Source organism: Cherax quadricarinatus, unplaced genomic scaffold (genome assembly GCF_038502225.1).
Source record: "Cherax quadricarinatus isolate ZL_2023a unplaced genomic scaffold, ASM3850222v1 Contig419, whole genome shotgun sequence".
Classification (NCBI taxonomy): Eukaryota; Metazoa; Arthropoda; class Malacostraca; order Decapoda; family Parastacidae; genus Cherax; species Cherax quadricarinatus.
In genome coordinates, this window is record NW_027195445.1 from 20,699 (window position 1) to 41,163 (window position 20,465).

The following is a 20,465-nucleotide window of genomic DNA, read 5'->3' on the forward strand; positions in this document are numbered from 1 at the left end:
TTGAGATGGAGTTTCAGGCTGCAGCCTTATAATGTCAAGATCCTCCACATATCTGAGAATTATAACTATTTGGCAGATACCCTTTCTCGTGTTTAGGTTAGGATGTGAAATAGACTATATGGGTATCAAGTTCCTTTTTTCTTTTCTTAAAATGTTTATTTCCTGACGAACCTTACCTAACATAGCTGATTCCCTGTTTTCCAGGTATTCGTGACAGGTGAGAATTTGAAGGTTTTTGAAGAGGTCGAAGATAGTGGTAAAGACGATGGCTGGATGATGTGATAAATCTTTCACTTGGATGAGGTGAGGCCCTGAGTGTCTGTGAGGGAGGACAGGTATGGTGGAGAGCAGACGATATGGGGCTTTGAGTTTGTGATGAGGGTAGTGCTTATGAGAAAGGATCCTGCACTGGCGAGATTAGGAATAGGGATGTTGGTGGGGATGAATGGTGGAAGACAGTGGTTTATTCTGAATTATTTTACTTAAGTGGGAAAGAGAGTTAGAGCTTGAGAGAGTGTTTAGACAGCACATATGTGTTTGTGTGTGTTTGTACATGCCAACATGCTTGAACGTGAATGTTTGGTGATGGTGGGAGACAACGAGACTAATGATCTTACGAACGCTAGGATTTGATAAATCATTCTGAAACTAGCAGAATAACTCGGTGTTTGCAAGTTATATTCCGTGCCTCGTAGAATTAGCTATAAATGTGAAATAAAATTTAGGAAAAACACTCTCATTTTAGTAGATCCTTCGATAGTTAAAAGTTGTCTTCCTCGCAGCTTCCATTAAAAGATTCGGAGAATTTGGATGTACCAAAATGAGGTTAACATAATTTAAGTAAAAATTGTTGATTTAACATCATTGATGACTCACTGTGCTTTCTCGGGTGAAGTAATACTTAGCAAGCAAAGTCATCACCTCGTCTAGATCAGCTGGGCCCAGCACCACGTACTTCGGCGCAGGAACCTCACTCATCCTGACTCAGCACCTTCTCTGCCCTGTGTGTGAGATATTTTAAATAATTAACACTGCAAATTATTCACTTCCTTACCATTATTGTATGAAAAATGTATCAGTCGTCACTAACTTTACGAAGAGTTAATGTTTGTTTAATATTATATTTGATTTATATTATTGTACAGGATTTTGAACTTATGGCTGCTTCAAATACATTTGGTAATAAACATCTCATCACTGTGTGACTCACATCTCCGTCATCTTGATGTTAACAACAATGTTTACTGATCCATCTTTCCCCACCTCTCACTTATTCTTACCACCTATTGTTAGATAACGTAAAGTCAGTACATGAAAAGCCGGGTTGTGATTCATGCGTTGATTTGCGTGCCTCCAGCAGTAACAGCCTGGTTGATCACGCTTTGATCCACCACCAGGCCTGGTCACAAACCGTGCCACGGGGCGTTGACCCCCGAAACCCACCACAGGTAAACACAAGGTATACAACTCCATCACAATAACACAAAATAACAGAAACAACTTGAACAATAGAAAGAACAATAACTACAACAAAAGCAAAAAGAAAAGTAAAAACAGCAGGAACAATAACAACAATAATAACAATAACAACAACAAACAGCAACAACAACGTTAAATACATTGACATCGACTCCTTTATTAAGTAATAAATATCTGGCACTAAGTGTAATCTTTGCTGGAATATCTTGTCACAAACCAACTTTAAATCTTATATATCACAAGTACATCAAATAAAATAAAATAAAATGAAATCTATTGTTAAGTTACATGTGGTAAACTTTACCTGATAGATAGCAAAGGTGAAAATAAGGCCGCGGCAGGATGTCGGAAGATGGAAGTAAACCCATTAGTCTACTGATACTCTTAATAAACCATCGTAACTAGTACTACAGTTGTAAGAGGGAAGTAACTACTAGACTACTGATACTCTTAATAAACCATCGTAACTAGTACTACAGTTGTAAGAGGGAAGTAACTACTAGACTACTGATACTCTTAATAAAAAATCGAAACTAGTGCTACAGTTGGAAGAGGGAAGTAACTACTAGACTACTGATACTCTTAATAAACCATCGTAACTTGTACTTCAGTTGTACGAGGGAAGTAACTACTAGACTACTGATACTCTTAATAAATCATCGTAACTAGTACTACAGTTGGAAGAGGGAAGTAACTACTAGACTACTGATACTCTTAATAAATCATCGTAACTAGTACTACAGTTGGAAGAGGGAAGTAACTACTAGACTACTGATACTCTTAATAAACCATCGTAACTTGTACTACAGTTGGAAGAGGGAAGTAACTACTAGACTACTGATACTCTTAATAAACCATCGTAACTTGTACTACAGTTGGAAGAGGGAAGTAACTACTAGACTACTGATACTCTTAATAAACCATCGTAACTAGTACTACAGTTGTACGAGGGAAGTAACTACTAGACTACTGATACTCTTAATAAACCATTGTTACTTGTACTTCAGTTGTACGAGGGAAGTAACTACTAGACTACTGATACTCTTAATAAACCATCGTAACTTGTACTACAGTTGTACGAGGGAAGTAACTACTAGACTACTGATACTCTTAATATAGCATCGTAACTTGTACTACAGTTGTACGAGGGAAGTAACTACTAGACTACTGATACTCTTAATATAGCATCGTAACTTGTACTACAGTTGGACGAGGGAAGTAACTACTAGACTACTGATACTCTTAATATAACACCGTAACTTGTACTTCAGTTGTACGAGGGAAGTAACTACTAGACTACCGATACTCTTAATATAACACCGTAACTTGTACTACAGTTGGATGAGGGAAGTAACTACTAGACTACTGATACTTTCATTCTAGAACAATCACTTGGAGTAGGGAAGTTACACCACTAATCTAGTTATTCGCCAGCATATTCCTAAATGAAGGGGTACGAAATTATATTAGCCAGGCAGATGGGTTTAAGTAAAAGAGAGAGTTTTAAGTCAGGCCAAGAGGAATAAGTTAGGCATACGTGTTCAAATCGGGCAGAGAGGTATAAACTATAACAACTTCCAACATCATTACAAATTGTTGAAGAGAATAACTCCAATTTGAAAATTAATGAAAAAGAAACGTTTTAATTGTGTAAATTACCTGTTAGTAAACAATCTCTGGGGTGTGAGCAGCTCAGCCTCCAGCCCACAACTGAAGGAGGCTCAACCGTCTTGCCAGAGTATTGTGAGTGCTGGACGCACTATATATATATATATATATATATATATATATATATATATATATATATATATATATATATATATATATATATATATATATATATATATATAATGTATATATATATATATATATATATATATATATATATATATATATATATATATATATATATATATATATATATATATATATATGTCGTGCCGAATATGTAAGACTGGTCAATTAGCAAGAACTCATTTAAAATTAAGTCCTTTCTAAAATTTTCTCTTATATGTTTAAAGATATATTTTTTTCATTAATGTTGATGTAAAAATTTATAATTTTGCACCAAAAGGAACTTAGAAAACTTACCTAACCTTATTATAACAAACGCAATTTATTTTAGCCTAACCCAACTAAATATATTTTAGATTTGTTTACAGTAATTTAATTCTAAACAAACACAGTGAAATATATTTTTTTCGTTAGGTTCAGAATGATTTTGGCGAAATTATTGCATACACAAATTTTCATTTGTCCTATATGGCAAGATGAGCGTTGCTATTTAAGCCAAGATCGCAAGTTCTGCCTATTCGGCACGACATATATATATATATATATATATATTTATATATATTTATATATATATTTATATATATATATATATATATATATATATATATATATATATATATATATGCATCCAGAAAAACACAAACATGAATACAATGGTACAATGTATTAAAGAACATGAATTTCCTGCAGCTCCTCTGGAGCTGGATGCGAGCCAAGTATGCAGCAAGCATTTCCCCTCTGGATGGCTACACTGAGGCACTGGAACATGAAAGTGGTGTCGATGAGTCTGGAACCCATTTCTTTGAGGAAACAAGTGGCATTTTTTCCCCATGATCCCAAGGTCTCTGATCCCACTGGGACAAATTGATACTGTTGGCTTATGTCCCTGTACTTCCTGATCTTGTACTCCTCCCTGTGGTCAGCAGCTCCTCCCTGTGGTCAGCAGCTCCTCCCTGTGGTCAGCAGCTCCTCCCTGTCACCCAACACTGTGATGGATGAAGGTGTCAGCCAATGTGGACACATAGGTATAGTCCCATGCTAAGAGCTTGCCCTTCTTCCAAGGATAGATGGTGATCCCGTCGGGGCGGTTTGCTGTGTTGTGGGTATTGTTGGCTGCTAGTAATCGGGGCTCCCTCTTGGTTGGGCATCCAGCTGTAGCAAGGGTTCTCTTTATGATGTCGTTGACCTCATTGTGTCGTGCATGCCAGCCCTTGGTTTTGGAACAGTTAAGATCATGTAGACTGTATTGGTCTGCTTGCGCTTCACCGCAAATACACATATATTCTGTTTGAATTGGGGCAGCAAGGCGCAGAGCCACTGCAATTCGGAGGGTCTTAGGGTCGAGTCGTGTTTCCATTGCCAATATGGGAACTGTTTGGAGGAAGTCCCCGGAGTGAGGTGCTCTCACAGCCTGGCGATGGGCAGTCTCCCTATCTGATGTTGCAGCTCTGAGCATGTTGGCAAGCACCTTTTCAGTGATCGGGCCATCCCAGCTTGACTGTTTGTTAGCCAGTGCTGCACTAGTGTTTGGTGCTAGAGCAGCAAGAGTCTCCCATTCAGTGTTGGGACTGGCATAGCTAGGGTCCTGTATTCCTGCTGAGTCACTAAGGTTATCAGGAAGAATTTGTCTTATCAACTCGTTTGATGCTATGGAAGAGGATAGGAAACCTGGTAGAGCAATCTAGGAGGATCTGCGAACTCCTAGCCCCCAAAGCCTGACCGGAAGTGAGGCTTGCAACCACTGTCCATCTTCAAGGGAAAGATTCAATACACTCTTCAGCATGGTCTTTAGAAGAGAGTCATATTCCTTGAGTTTTGGACTGCTGAAGGCTGGGGAGCATCTCAGAAAGTAGGTAAGTTTTGGGATTGACAGGCACCTGGTGAGTAGGTAGAAGGCATCATGTGTGTCAATGTCTTTCATCCTGCTTTCCATCGTCCGGAGGTCTGAGACTTTTTTTTCTAGGATCAGATCGATGGCATTGGACCCAAGAGGAGCACCAAGGAGAGTGCTATTGGCTGGATCAATGGCTCGTGCTCCTGGTAAAGTGGCGCTAATATTCTGGATCATCTTTTGATTGGTAGAAACTATTTCACATTTAGTGGGGTTTAAAGAAAGGCCCAGGTTTTCTCCCATGTCTTTAATTTTACTGATGTCCTCTAGGAGAGATTTTGTTGTGACAGCTAGCGTACCATCATCCAGGAACCAGATATTGAGCTCGCTGGAGAGTGCTTCTGTGACTTTTTTTTTTATTTTATTTAGAAATTTTAGCATACATACAGAGGTACAAAAAAAAATACAGGTAAGAGCAGCATGCCAAACAGAATAGAAAGGGAGTGAGAGGGTACCCCTATTGCATGCCCTCACATGAGTCAGTTTCATGGTCCCCAAACAATAGTTTGGAAATCACACTATAACACGATTCTATGAAGGGATAAAGGGAAGGGAAGTCTCTATAAACTGCTTGGAGAGCAGCATCCCTTCTGACTGAGTTGAAAGCGTTGGCAAAGTCCAATTTGACCAAGGCTTTTTCATCGGACATGTTTTTGATATATACTCGTGCTGCGTGGGCAGCTGCTTTACAGCCCTTTTGAACGCCGAAACCGAGCTGAGTTGATTTCAGCATTGCAGCAGCCTCTTGACTCACCCTTCTTACTGCAGTCTTGGCGACTAGGCGCCGAAGGATGTTACCCACTGTAATGGGCCTGATTCCGCCATCCTTTTTCCGGAGGGCACACAATGAGGCACCAAAGAAAAGGGGTCTGATGGCCTCTGGGACACTGCCAGCCAGTCACAGGTTGGAAAATTTGGTGAGTTAAGACAGCACACTCTCTGAAACCTCACCAAGTGCTGGATTGAGTATTTGTTTTAAGTGTTGAGGCCTTAAACCGGTGAAACCTACTGCTGAGCCCTGTGGAAATGACATAGCAGCTTTATACACATCAGCATCCTGTAAGGATAGATGTTCTTCGCCTGCTGCAATGTCAGGGAGGTCAATGTTGGTACTGGGAGCCGTGGGTGGATGTTTGTCCTTCAGAGCTTGCGCCGTGCTGACGTCCTTGGGAACGATGGTATCCTCACTGGTTATAAGCCTCAGAGCTCTTCCATTTATTTGCTAATTTGGGCTCTGATTTTTGAGTCGTCGGGTGTCCTGTTGTTCGCATTTGCCCGGCGGGTGTTTGTCGTCCTAGGGGGGAGACGGACGAGGTTGTCATCCCTTGGCAATGCATTTATTGCCCTAATAACATGTGACTTGTCCCTCCTTGGTGGGACAGCCAAATAGGCATTGCCAAAAAGCAGAAAGTTGTGCCAGGATCTGTTGTTTGAAGGAGCATCGTTGACTTTCTTCAGAAGGTCAGTGAATTTTCTAGCATATATATATATATATATATATATATATATATATATATATATATATATATATATATATATATATATATATATATATATATATATATATATATATATATATCGTGCCGAATAGGCAGAACTTGCGATCTTGGCTTAAATAGCAACGCTCATCTTGCCATATAGGACAAGTGAAAATTTGTGTATGCAATAATTTCGCCAAAATCATTCTGAACCTAACGAAAAAAATATATTTGATTGTGTTTGTTTAGTATTAAATTATTGTAAACGCATTTAAAATATATTTAGTTGGGTTAGGCTAAAATAAATGGCTCTTGTTATAATAAGGTTAGGTAAGTTTTCTAAGATTCTTTTGGTGCAAAATTAAATTTTTTTACATTAACATTAATGAAAAAAATATATCTTTAAACGTATAAGAGAAAATTTTAGAAAGGGCTTAATTTTAAATGAGTTCTTGCTAATTGACCAGTTTTACATATTGTAAAACTTACATATTGTAAGGTAGGACTTAAACCAGTCTACAGAACCTATACCGATAGCTTGAAGTTTCTTACATAATATATTGTGGTTGACAGTATCGAAGGCCTTTTGCAGGTCTAAGGTTACCATACCTATGAGGTTCCCCTTTGACATTTCAGTTCTCAGGTATTCCATCAGGTTAATTAGGGAGATGTCGGTTGAGTAGGATCTTCTAAAGCCCGATTGATAGCTATGGAGAATGTTGTTGCCATTAAGGTACTTAACTACTTGAGAGTATACCGCCCTCTCTAGAATTTTCGATATTATGCTGAGTATACTAACAGGCCTATAGGTGCTGACATCAGACCTACTATTTTTCTTGAAGACAGGAGTAACTCTGGCCTCCTTGAACTCCTCCGGCACGGTATTAGTGGTGATTGATAGATTTATTATGTGAGCAATAGGGATTGACAGTTCAGAAGCACAATCTTTTAGGAACTTAGACGGGATGTTATCAGGGCCTGTGCTCTTAGTTGGGTTTAACCTGCTTAGTTCTTTTTGAATAAAGTCATGAGATACACTTACTAGTTGACAACTGTTTGGGGTTACCCCTTTATTGGTATAGTATTTTTGAAACTTAACAGTCTGTGTTAAAGGTATTTGATGCAGCTGGTAGTTTACTTACTAGGGTTGATGCAACTGATATGTAGTAGGAATTAAAGCAATTTGCCACCTTAGATGTTTCGTGGCATACCTCATTATCGATAGTGAGTACTGTGTTTGACCTATCTACTGGCTTATGGCTATATCCCAACTGTTTTAGTTGTTGCCAGAGCTTTCTGGGGTTATGCTTATACTCTTCAATTTTTGAGCAATAGTACTTTGCCTTTGCTCCTTTTGTAAGTCTGTACTCTGTTCCTCACATTTTGGAATTCATTTAGTGCTGCACTATCCTGTCTGTTTGCTTTAAATCTTTATAGCAGCAGGTCTCTGAATTTCATATTATCTAATATCTCAGTAGTCATCCAGGGTTCAGTTCTTCGTTTAATCCTAACCTCTTTAACTGGTGCAATATTATCAAGGATGGTAGTGAACATTGTTTTGAATTTTTCCCAGGCATCGTTTACGTCCGTGCAACTTGTTATCTCTGCCCATTCACAATTGTGTAGCCTATTTACCAGTGTTTCTTTACTGTAGTTTCTAGTTGACCTCATTTTTATTGTCCTGTGTAGGCCTATCCTATCCCTAGTGATTTTCCTGGTGCAGTTAATGATGAAATGATCACTAAGACCTGTGGTAATGACGCCTGACTGACTAATGTTCTTAGCGCGGTTACAAAGTATGTGGTCAATTAGGGTGGCTGAGAACTGTGTGATCCGGGTTGGTGTATTAATTAGTTGAGTGTGACTATTTAAACCTAGAATTTGCTTATACCTTTTGCATAGCCCGTTATTTTGCTGCTGAAAACAGATATTGAAGTCGCCCAGTATTATTGTCTCGCAATTGTTTTCAAGTCCGGACAATACTCTGGAAAAGTCTTCTAAGAACTGGTCCTGGGTAGGAGGGCGGTAACTAGTTCCTACTAAGATGGGTTTGGTCTTGAGAAGCAGCACTTCAACCCATAGAATCTCCAGTTTATTGTTATTTAACTCAGGTCTTGGGTTGTAAGCTAAGTCATTTCTAATGTAGGCACATACTCCACAACCCTTTCTGTTCCTTGCTAAGCGTTTTATATTGTAACCTTCTATTTTGACCTCGTCGTCAGTCACCGTATCATCCAACCAGGATTCAGAGATGGTTATAACTGCCGCAATAATATTGTTAGCTAGAATCCTAATCTCTGCCAATTTAGGAAGAAGTGATCTTGCGTTGACGTGAATAAAGTGAAGGCCTGTTTTCATAAAAGAATTATAATCATCAATATATGGCAATGGGTCATTTGTATTAAAATTAGGTAAATCAATGTCATCATTGCTAAAGGGTAACTGTGCCAAAGTGCATTTGTTACACACAAAATGAATTCTGGCACCGTTGCTATAATTGTACATACATCCATCATGCACCCACCCCTTACACATTTTACATAAGGTGCCTTTTCTGTTTTTCATGCATACTTTAGTACAGTGTATGCACCTGTTTGGTAGTGTTTGAGATAATAATGGCTGTATTGTCTCACATTGACCTATGCATGCATTACATATGGAGTTAAGGTTATCATTCCTAACTACTAGACCGTCACTATCACCGTCATTTATCTGTCTGTTTTGCCTCTGCACAATAGTTTGAGGTCCCGGATTAATTTGGATATCACCACTTAAGAGCGCTACAATAAAAGCTGTGTGCCACTGTTTTTGTTTGGGTATGTGGTGTTACCATACCTTGCGGCGATAGTGACATTTACTTTAAGTAAGTAAGTAAGTTTATTCAGGTATACACAAATACAGTTACATAGAATTATCATACATAGCAGCATATGTGTAGAGAACCTAGGATAACCCAAAAAAGTCAGACAGAGTGACTTATTTCCATTGGGGTCCTTTACTTATTTCCATTGGGGTCCTGGTAGGATGGCAACTGTTGGGCTTTTACCTGAGAATAATCAGAATATTGTTCAAAAGGTAAGTTTGAAGTTATGGTTTGAGCTTTTCCTATTAAAGATGAATGTATTAAAGCAGCCCAATATTTAGGAGGCCATTGCATCACCTTCGCCTGATTTTCGAATGCCTCAAAAAATGAATCTAAATTATCCTCAGTAAATTTAGGCATCAAAGAGGCTGCTTTACTAAGGTCGAATGAAGGGATTGTATACATATTACTCGATTCTCTTTTCTTCCTCAGTACTTCCCGTTCATAAAGCAAAGATTCACGTTCAAAATTCTCCCTTTTTAATTTTCTCTGGGCTTCTACAAAGGAGGTTTGAAGCGATAAAATACGTTCTAGACGTTCGAAATTCTCCTTAGATTGAATAGTAGTCAAAAGGGCTAAAGAGATTTGAAGTGGAACGTGTTCATCATCCAATACGACTTTCTCATGTTCCGTTTCAAAAACATCTGTAAAGGGTTTACCTGGAACCGTTTCTTTAGCCTGATGGAGTTCTGTTCCCCATATAGTCCTTGGAGATGGAATTGGAGTCGTTGTAGCAGCGTAGCGTTTCTGAGTATCGGGAAGGTCATGTCCGTAGTCTCCAGTAGGGGTTGTTAGCGTCGTAGTTTCGGCCTCAGGTGTCTGTAGTAAAGAATTCAAAAAAGAAGGAATATCTGCTTCTCCATTCTCAGTCTCTGGATCCTGCTCATCTGGAAAAAGGACATTCTGTATCATACATCTGACTGTCTGGGCAGTGAAATGCCTGTCGTATTTTATGCCCAAGCTTCGTGCTAATTGCCAATAAGATTGAAGCTTCAAATTCTGTAATCTCTCCTTTGTTATATCTTCAAACCTCTCTGCCATCTCTACATTCATTTTAAACGAAATTCAATGTTATGCTCCCGGACAGGCCCCCACTTGTTACACTCCAAGTATTGTAACCACTATTTCCTTCTTTTTTAGAGCATAACAACTTTGGTCAGAGAGGTTAGGGTAATAATAGTGATCCTCCGGAATGACTAATTTTAATTAAGTATATTCATAATACAAAAAAGCCAGAAATAATATACGAATTATCGTATGTAAGTTAAGAATGCATGTTGGTTCTATATTATCCAAAATATATAAGGCTTTCATAACAGATGATTAGGAGGAGATCCTAGATATAACATATAAGAACATAAGAACATAAGAAAGGAGGAACACTGCAGGAGGCCTGTTGGCCCATACTAGGCAGGACCTTTACAATTCATCCCACTAACAAAACATTTGCCCAACCCAATTTTCAATGCCACCCAAGAAATAAGCTCTGATGTGAAAGTCCCACTCAAATCCAACCCCTCCCACTCATGTACTTATCCAACCTAGATTTGAAACTACCCAAAGTCCCAGCCTCAATTACCCAACTAGATAGACTGTTCCACTCATCAACTACCCTATTTCCAAACCAATACTTTCCTATGTCCTTTCTAAATCTAAACTTATCTAATTTAAATCCATTACTGCGGGTTCTCTCTTCGAGAGACATCCTCAAGACCTTATTTATATCCCCTTTATTAATACCTATCTTCCACTTATACACTTCGATCAGGTCTCCCCTCATTCTTCGTCTAACAAGTGAATGTAACTTAAGAGTCTTCAATCTTTCTTCATAAGGAAGATTTCTAATGCTATGTATTAATTTAGTCATCCTACGCTGAATGTTTTCTAACGAATTTATGTCCATTTTGTAATATGGAGACCAGAACTGAGCTGCATAATCTAGGTGAGGCCTTACTAATGATGTATAAAGCTGCAGTATGACCTCTGGACTTCTGTTGCTTACACTTCTTGATATAAATCCCAGTAATCTATTTGCCTTATTACGTACGCTTAGGCATTGCTGTCTTGGTTTAAGGTTGCTGCTCACCATAACCCCCAAGTCCTTTTCGCAATCTGCATGGCTAAGTTGTACATCATTTAACTTATAAGTACTAGGGTTATGGGCACTCCCGAGCTTCAGAACCTTGCATTTATCTACATTGAACTGCATCTGCCACTTTTCTGACCAAGAATAGAGTTTGTTTAAATCCTCCTGAAGTTCCATAACATCTACGTTTGAATCAATTATCCTACCTATCTTTGTGTCATCGGCGAATTTGCTCATATCACTAGTAATTCCTTCATCAAGATCATTGATATATATTATAAACAACAACGGGCCCAAGACTGATCCCTGTGGACCCGTTGTTGTTTATAGTATATATCAATGATCTTGATGAGGGAATTACTAGTGATATGAGCAAATTCGCCGATGACACAAAGATAGGTAGGATAATTGATTCAAACGTAGATGTTATGGAACTTCAGGAGGATTTAAACAAACTCTAGTTTTGGTCAGAAATATATATATATATATATATATATATATATATATATATATATATATATATATATATATATATATATATATATATATATATATATATGAGAGAGAGAGAGAGAGAGAGAGAGAGACATTACTTTAATGTATAAAGTTTTCTTTCCCAATTGGAAGTAGTCAGATTAAAACAGAATATGTCCAGGCCGGATAATAAACCTTGACCAGTTACCAGAGACGAGCAGGAGTGTTCTCGTTGGCTGCTACTTCTTCACTGCTCGTCCCTCAACCTTGAGCATACAGGTCAAGTGAGTCACGTGACGTGACTCACCAACACTCAGTAGAGTAGTTGAACATAAACGGGGGGGGAGGGGGGTATAACCATCGAACATCACGGCTAATCATACACCGGCACACCGGGCGGCAGGCATGTTACTATACCTTCAATTAAACTTATGGCCATGTTACATAAATTATAATAATTGTTAATAAGAATTAGCCTTAATAATACAAGGACCAATTTAGCTATTAAAGGAAATAACCGCAATGTAATATTAAAGAAAGGTTAACCATAGGGGCATGACAGTAAGTTTATTCAGGTATACACAAATACAGTTACATAGAATTATCATACATAGCAGCATAAGTGTAGAGAACCTAGGATAACCCAAAAAACTCAGAGTGACTTATTTCCATTGGGGTCCTTTACTTATTTCCATTGGAGTCCTGGTAGGATGGCAACTGTTGGGCTTTTACTGTCCAGGGCGCTGTTACTCCATTCACCTTTTCCAGCCCCCATGACTGATTTCTTTCTTCATGGAATTGAAGAAGAAATATAAATATAATTATGACAGCCTGTACCCCCCTAATGCCTGCCATTTTCACTCTTCGCTCTTTTACTCATATACAATAATATTTATGTAAGACACATATGCAACAGTTAGGTATCTTTATTTCGAAACGTTTCAAAATAAAGATACCTAACTGTTGCATATGTGTCTTACCTAACAACCTGTCGGTATTTTATACCATTTTATTATTCAATAATATTTATTTCTCTTTTCCAGTCCATAGTACACTTAGTATCTGCTTTAGCAATCACCACTGAATTACTAGTAAATTTTCTTCTTCAAAACCCTCTTCACTGCTCACTTTTCCCTTAACTTCACACACCCCCTTTCAGTTAACCCCTTATTACACACTCCCCTTCCCACCTCTCTTCACAGTCCGGCTTCACCAATTAACTTCTAACTCCTTTCCATTCTGGTAGACCAGAAAGGTTTAATCAATGGTTTTATGTTTCCAAATTCCCGTCAGTTCCATTTATCGGGGGTTGTGTCGTGTTGTTGACTGCCTGAACCTGGTCTACTGACTCAGCCATTTTTAAAACACTGAGGGGAGTAACACCACCTACAACCTGACTTTCCTTGAGTTTATAGATATATTTGGCGTTTTCTGCTATGATTCTCTCACTGTACACTGGCCAGCTGAATATAGGTCAGCTACTAAAACATTAACCTTGGCTGTTTAACTATTCACTTCTTTCCCACGACTGGCACTGAAGGATAACCATCCTATATCCTTGGAGTTTTGTACTGAGTGTTATTGTGTTCACTTTATCTAAGTAAACATTCTTTTTTTTTTTTGGGTGATAATATAATAGTTGTTAATTTTTATAAGCGACTTCTTTTTGATAAGTTCTCTTTAATGTTTTTGATGGATGCGTAATAGTGCTTTGTTAATCATGTCCCTCCGTTATTTTTATGAGATCTTTCAATTTTATAGAATTTGTTGTGAGTTGTATGACTAAACCATAAATACACTCTTGCAACCAAGTGCACTATGAGAGTGACCACCACACTCTTGCAGCCAAGTGCACTATGAGAGTGACCACCACTCTTGCAGCCAAGTGCACTATGAGAGTGATAATCACTCTTGCAACCAAGTGCACTATGAGAGTGACCACCACTCTTGCAGCCAAGTGCACTATGAGAGTGACCATCACTCTTGCAACCAAGTGCACTATGAGAGTGACCACCACTCTCTTGCTGCTAAGTGCACCATGAGAGTGACCAAGACACTCTTGCAACCAAGTGCACTATGAGAGTGACCACCACACTCTTGCAACCAAGTGCACTATGAGAGTGACCACCACACTCTTGCAACCAAGTGCACTATGAGAGTGACCACCACTCTTGCAACCAAGTGCACTATGAGAGTGACCACCACTCTTGCAACCAAGTGTACTATGAGAGTGACCACCACTCTCTTGCTGCTAAGTGCACCATGAGAGTGACCAAGACACTCTTGCAACCAAGTGCACTATGAGAGTGACCACCACACTCTTGCAACCAAGTGCACTATGAGAGTGACCACCACTCTTGCAGCCAAGTGCACTATGAGAGTGACCATCACTCTTGCAACCAAGTGCACTATGAGAGTGACCACCACACTCTTGCTGCTAAGTGCACCATGAGAGTGACCATCACTCTTGCAGCCAAGTGCACTATGAGAGTGACCACCACACTCTTGCAGCCAAGTGCACTATGAGAGTGACCAACACTCTTGCAGCCAAGTGCACTATGAGAGTGACCACCACACTCTTGCTGCTAAGTGCACTAAGAGAGTGACCACCACTCTTGCAGCCAAGTGCACTATGAGAGTGACCACCACACTCTTGCTGCCAAGTGCACTATGAGAGTGACCACCACACTCTTGCAGCCAAGTGCACTATGAGAGTGACCACCACTATTGCTGCCAAGTGCACTATGAGAGTGACCAACACTCTTGCAGCCAAGTGCACTATGAGAGTGACCACCACACTCTTGCAGCCAAGTGCACTATGAGAGTGACCACCACTATTACTGCCAAGTGCACTATGAGAGTGACCAACACTCTTGCAGCCAAGTGCACTATGAGAGTGACCACCACACTCTTCATGCCAAGTGCACTATGAGAGTTACCACCACTCTTGCAGCTAAGTGTACTATGAGAGTGACCACCACTCTTGCAGCCAAGTGCACTATGAGAGTGACCACCACTCTTGCAGCCAAGTGAACTATGAGACTGACCACCACACTCTTGCTGCCAAGTGCACTATAAGAGTGGACACCACACTCTTGCTGCCAAGTGCACTATAAGAGTTGCCACCACACTCTTCCAGCCAAGTGCACTAAGAGAGTGACCACCACTCTTGCAGCCAAGTGCACTATGAGAGTGACCACCACTCTTGAAGCCAAGTGTACTATGAGAGTGACCACCACTCTTGCAGCCAAGTGCACTATGAGAGTGACCACCACACTCTTGCTGCCAAGTGCACTATGAGAGCGACCACCACACTCTTGCTGCCAAGTGCACTATGAGAGTGACCACCACTCTTGCAGCCAAGTGCACTATGAGAGTGACCACCACTCTTGCAGCCAAGTGCACTAAGAGAGTGACCACAACTCTTGCAGCCAAGTGCACTATGAGAGTGACCACCACACTCTTGCTGCCAAGTGCACTATGAGAGTGACCACCACTCTTGCAGCCAAGTGCACTAAGAGAGTGACCACAACTCTTGCAGCCAAGTGCACTATGAGAGTGACCACCACACTCTTGCTGCCAAGTGCACTATGAGAGCGACCACCACACTCTTGCAGCCAAGTGCACTATGAGAGTGACCACCACTATTGCTGCCAAGTGCACTATGAGAGTGAACAACACTCTTGCAGCCAAGTGCACTATGAGAGTGACCACCACACTCTTGCAGCCAAGTGCACTATGAGAGCGACCACCACTCTTGCAGCCAAGTGCACTATGAGAGTGACCACCACACTCTTGCTGCCAAGTGCACTAATGAGAGCGACCACCACACTCTTGCAGCCAAGTGCACTATGAGAGTGACCAACACTCTTGCAGCCAAGTGCACTATGAGAGTGACCACCACACTCTTGCTGCCAAGTGCACTATGAGAGCGACCACCACACTCTTGCTGCCAAGTGCACTATGAGAGTGACCACCACTCTTGCAGCCAAGTGCACTATGAGAGTGACCACCACTCTTGCAGCCAAGTGCACTAAGAGAGTGACCACAACTCTTGCAGCCAAGTGCACTATGAGAGTGACCACCACACTCTTGCTGCCAAGTGCACTATGAGAGTGACCACCACTCTTGCAGCCAAGTGCACTATGAGAGCGACCACCACACTCTTGCAGCCAAGTGCACTATGAGAGTGACCACCACTATTGCTGCCAAGTGCACTATAAGAGTGACCAACACTCTTGCAGCCAAGTGCACTATGAGAGTGACCACCACACTCTTGCAGCCAAGTGCACTATGAGAGTGACCAACACTCTTGCAGCCAAGTGCACTATGAGAGTGACCACCACACTCTTGCTGCCAAGTGCACTATGAGAGTGACCAACACTCTTGCAGCCAAGTGCACTATGAGAGCGACCACCACACTCTTGCTGCCAAGTGCACTATGAGAGTGACCACCACACTCTTGCTGCCAAGCGCACTATGAGAGTGACCACCACTATTGCAGCCAAGTGCACTATGAGAGTGACCACCACACTCTTGCTGCCAAGTGCACTATGAGAGCGACCACCACTCTTGCAGCCAAGTGCACTATGAGAGTGACCACCACACTCTTGCTGCCAAGTGCACTAATGAGAGCGACCACCACACTCTTGCAGCCAAGTGCACTATGAGAGTGACCACCACACTCTTGCTGCCAAGTTCACTATGAGAGCGACCACCACACTCTTGCTGCCAAATGCACTATTTGAGTGACCACCACACTCTTGCTGCCAAGTGCACTATGAGAGCGACCACCACACTCTTGCAGCCAAGTGCACTATGAGAGTGACCACCACTCTTGCAGCAAAGTGCACTATGAGAGTGACCACCACTCTCTTGCTGCCAAGTGCACTATGAGAGCGACAACCACTCTTGCAGCAAAGTGCACTATGAGAGTGACCACCACTCTCTTGCTGCCAAGTGCACTATGAGAGTGACCACCACTCTTGCAGCAAAGTGCACTATGAGAGTGACCCCCACACTCTTGCAGCCAAGTGCACTATGAGAGTGACCACCACTCTTGCTGCCAAGTGCACTATGAGAGTGACCACCACTCTCTTGCTGCCAAGTGCACTATGAGAGCGACCACCACTCTTGCAGCCAAGTGCACTATGAGAGTGACCACCACTCTTGCAGCCAAGTGCACTATGAGAGTGATAATCACTCTTGCAACCAAGTGCACTATGAGAGTGACCACCACTCTTGCAGCCAAGTGCACTATGAGAGTGACCATCACTCTTGCAACCAAGTGCACTATGAGAGTGATAATCACTCTTGCAACCAAGTGCACTATGAGAGTGACCACCACTCTTGCAGCCAAGTGCACTATGAGAGTGACCATCACTCTTGCAACCAAGTGCACTATGAGAGTGACCACCACTCTCTTGCTGCTAAGTGCACCATGAGAGTGACCAAGACACTCTTGCAACCAAGTGCACTATGAGAGTGACCACCACACTCTTGCAACCAAGTGCACTATGAGAGTGACCACCACACTCTTGCAACCAAGTGCACTATGAGAGTGACCACCACTCTTGCAACCAAGTGCACTATGAGAGTGACCACCACTCTTGCAACCAAGTGCACTATGAGAGTGACCACCACTCTCTTGCTGCTAAGTGCACCATGAGAGTGACCAAGACACTCTTGCAACCAAGTGCACTATGAGAGTGACCACCACACTCTTGCAACCAAGTGCACTATGAGAGTGACCACCACTCTTGCAGCCAAGTGCACTATGAGAGTGACCAACACTCTTGCAGCCAAGTGCACTATGAGAGTGACCACCACACTCTTGCTGCTAAGTGCACTATGAGAGTGACCATCACTCTTGCAGCCAAGTGCACTATGAGAGTGACCACCACACTCTTCATGCCAAGTGCACTATGAGAGTTACCACCACTCTTGCAGCTCAGTGGACTATGAGAGTGACCACCACACTCTTGCTGCCAAGTGCACTAAGAGAGTGACCACCACACTCTTGCAGCCAAGTGCACTATGAGAGTGACCACCACACTCTTGCTGCCAAGTGCACTATGAGAGTGACCACCACACTCTTGCAGCCAAGTGCACTATGAGAGTGACCACACACTATTGCTGCCAAGTGCACTATGAGAGTGACCACCACCACACTCTTGCAGCCAAGTGCACTATGAGAGTGACCAACACTCTTGCAGCCAAGTGCACTATGAGAGTGACCACACACTATTACTGCTAAGTGCACTATGAGAGTGACCATCACTCTTGCAGCCAAGTGCACTATGAGAGTGACCACCACACTCTTCATGCCAAGTGCACTATGAGAGTTACCACCACTCTTGCAGCTAAGTGTACTATGAGAGTGACCACCACTCTTGCAGCCAAGTGCACTATGAGAGTGACCACCACTCTTGCAGCCAAGTGAACTATGAGAGTGACCACCACACTCTTGCTGCCAAGTGCACTATAAGAGTGGCCACCACACTCTTGCTGCCAAGTGCACTATAAGAGTGGCCACCACACTCTTCCAGCCAAGTGCACTAAGAGAGTGACCACCACACTCTTGCTGCCAAGAGCACTATGAGAGTGACCACCACTCTTGAAGCCAATTGTACTTTGAGAGTGACAACCACTCTTGCAGCCAAGTGCACTATGAGAGTGACCACCACACTCTTGCTCCCAAGTGCACTATGAGAGTGACCACCACTCTTGCTGCCAAGTGCACTATGAGAGTGACCACCACTCTTGCAGCCAAGTGCACTATGAGAGTGACCACCACTCTTGCAGCCAAGTGCACTAAGAGAGTGACCACAACTCTTGCAGCCAAGTGCACTATGAGAGTGACCACCACACTCTTGCTGCCAAGTGCACTATGAGAGTGACCACCACTCTTGCAGCCAAGTGCACTAAGAGAGTGACCACAACTCTTGCAGCCAAGTGCACTATGAGAGTGACCACCACACTCTTGCTGCCAAGTGCACTATGAGAGCGACCACCACACTCTTGCAGCCAAGTGCACTATGAGAGTGACCACCACTATTGCTGCCAAGTGCACTATGAGAGTGAACAACACTCTTGCAGCCAAGTGCACTATGAGAGTGACCACCACACTCTTGCAGCCAAGTGCACTATGAGAGCGACCACCACTCTTGCAGCCAAGTGCACTATGAGAGTGACCACCACACTCTTGCTGCCAAGTGCAATAATGAGAGCGACCACCACCCTCTTGCAGCCAAGTGCACTATGAGAGTGACCAACACTCTTGCAGCCAAGTGCACTATGAGAGTGACCACCACACTCTTGCTGCCAAGTGCACTATGAGAGCGACCACCACACTCTTGCTGCCAAGTGCACTATGAGAGTGACCACCACTCTTGCAGCCAAGTGCACTATGAGAGTGACCACCACTCTTGCAGCCAAGAGCACTAAGAGAGTGACCACAACTCTTGCAGCCAAGTGCACTATGAGAGTGACCACCACACTCTTGCTGCCAAGTGCACTATGAGAGTGACCACCACTCTTGCAGCCAAGTGCACTATGAGAGCGACCACCACACTCTTGCAGCCAAGTGCACTATGAGAGTGACCACCACTATTGCTGCCAAGTGCACTATGAGAGTGACCAACACTCTTGCAGCCAAGTGCACTATGAGAGTGACCACCACACTCTTGCAGCCAAGTGCACTATGAGAGTGACCAACACTCTTGCAGCCAAGTGCACTATGAGAGTGACCACCACACTCTTGCTGCCAAGTGCACTATGAGAGTGACCAACACTCTTGCAGCCAAGTGCACTATGAGAGCGGCCACCACACTCTTGCTGCCAAGTGCACTATGAGAGTGACCACCACACTCTTGCTGCCAAGCGCACTATGAGAGTGACCACACAAGTGCACTATTGCAGCCAAGTGCACTATGAGAGTGACCACCACACTCTTGCTGCCAAGTGCACTATGAGAGCGACCACCACTCTTGCAGCCAAGTGCACTATGAGAGTGACCACCACACTCTTGCTGCCAAGTGCACTAAGGAGAGCGACCACCACACTCTTGCAGCCAAGTGCACTATGAGAGTGACCACCACTCTTGCAGCAAAGTGCACTATGAGAGTGACCACCACTCTCTTGCTGCCAAGTGCACTATGAGAGCGACCACCACTCTTGCAGCAAAGTGCACTATGAGAGTGACCACCACTCTCTTGCTGCCAAGTGCACTATGAGAGTGACCACCACTCTTGCAGCAAAGTGCACTATGAGAGTGACCACCACACTCTTGCAGCCAAGTGCACTATGAGAGTGACCACCACTCTTGCTGCCAAGTGCACTATGAGAGTGACCACCACTCTCTTGCTGCCAAGTGCACTATGAGAGCGACCACCACTCTTG

At 42.5% G+C, this 20,465-nt stretch overlaps 1 long non-coding RNA gene across 1 annotated transcript; it reads right to left on the reverse strand.

Annotated features, from left to right (window-relative positions):
* Positions 1 to 657: 657 nt before the first annotated feature.
* LOC138851359 (uncharacterized) lies at positions 658 to 3,209 on the reverse strand. The gene is made up of 2 exons (XR_011391176.1): positions 3,139 to 3,209; positions 658 to 1,001 (listed from the first exon to the last, which is right to left on the reverse strand). It is a non-coding gene; the product is annotated as an uncharacterized lncRNA (long non-coding RNA).
* Positions 3,210 to 20,465: the final 17,256 nt, after the last annotated feature.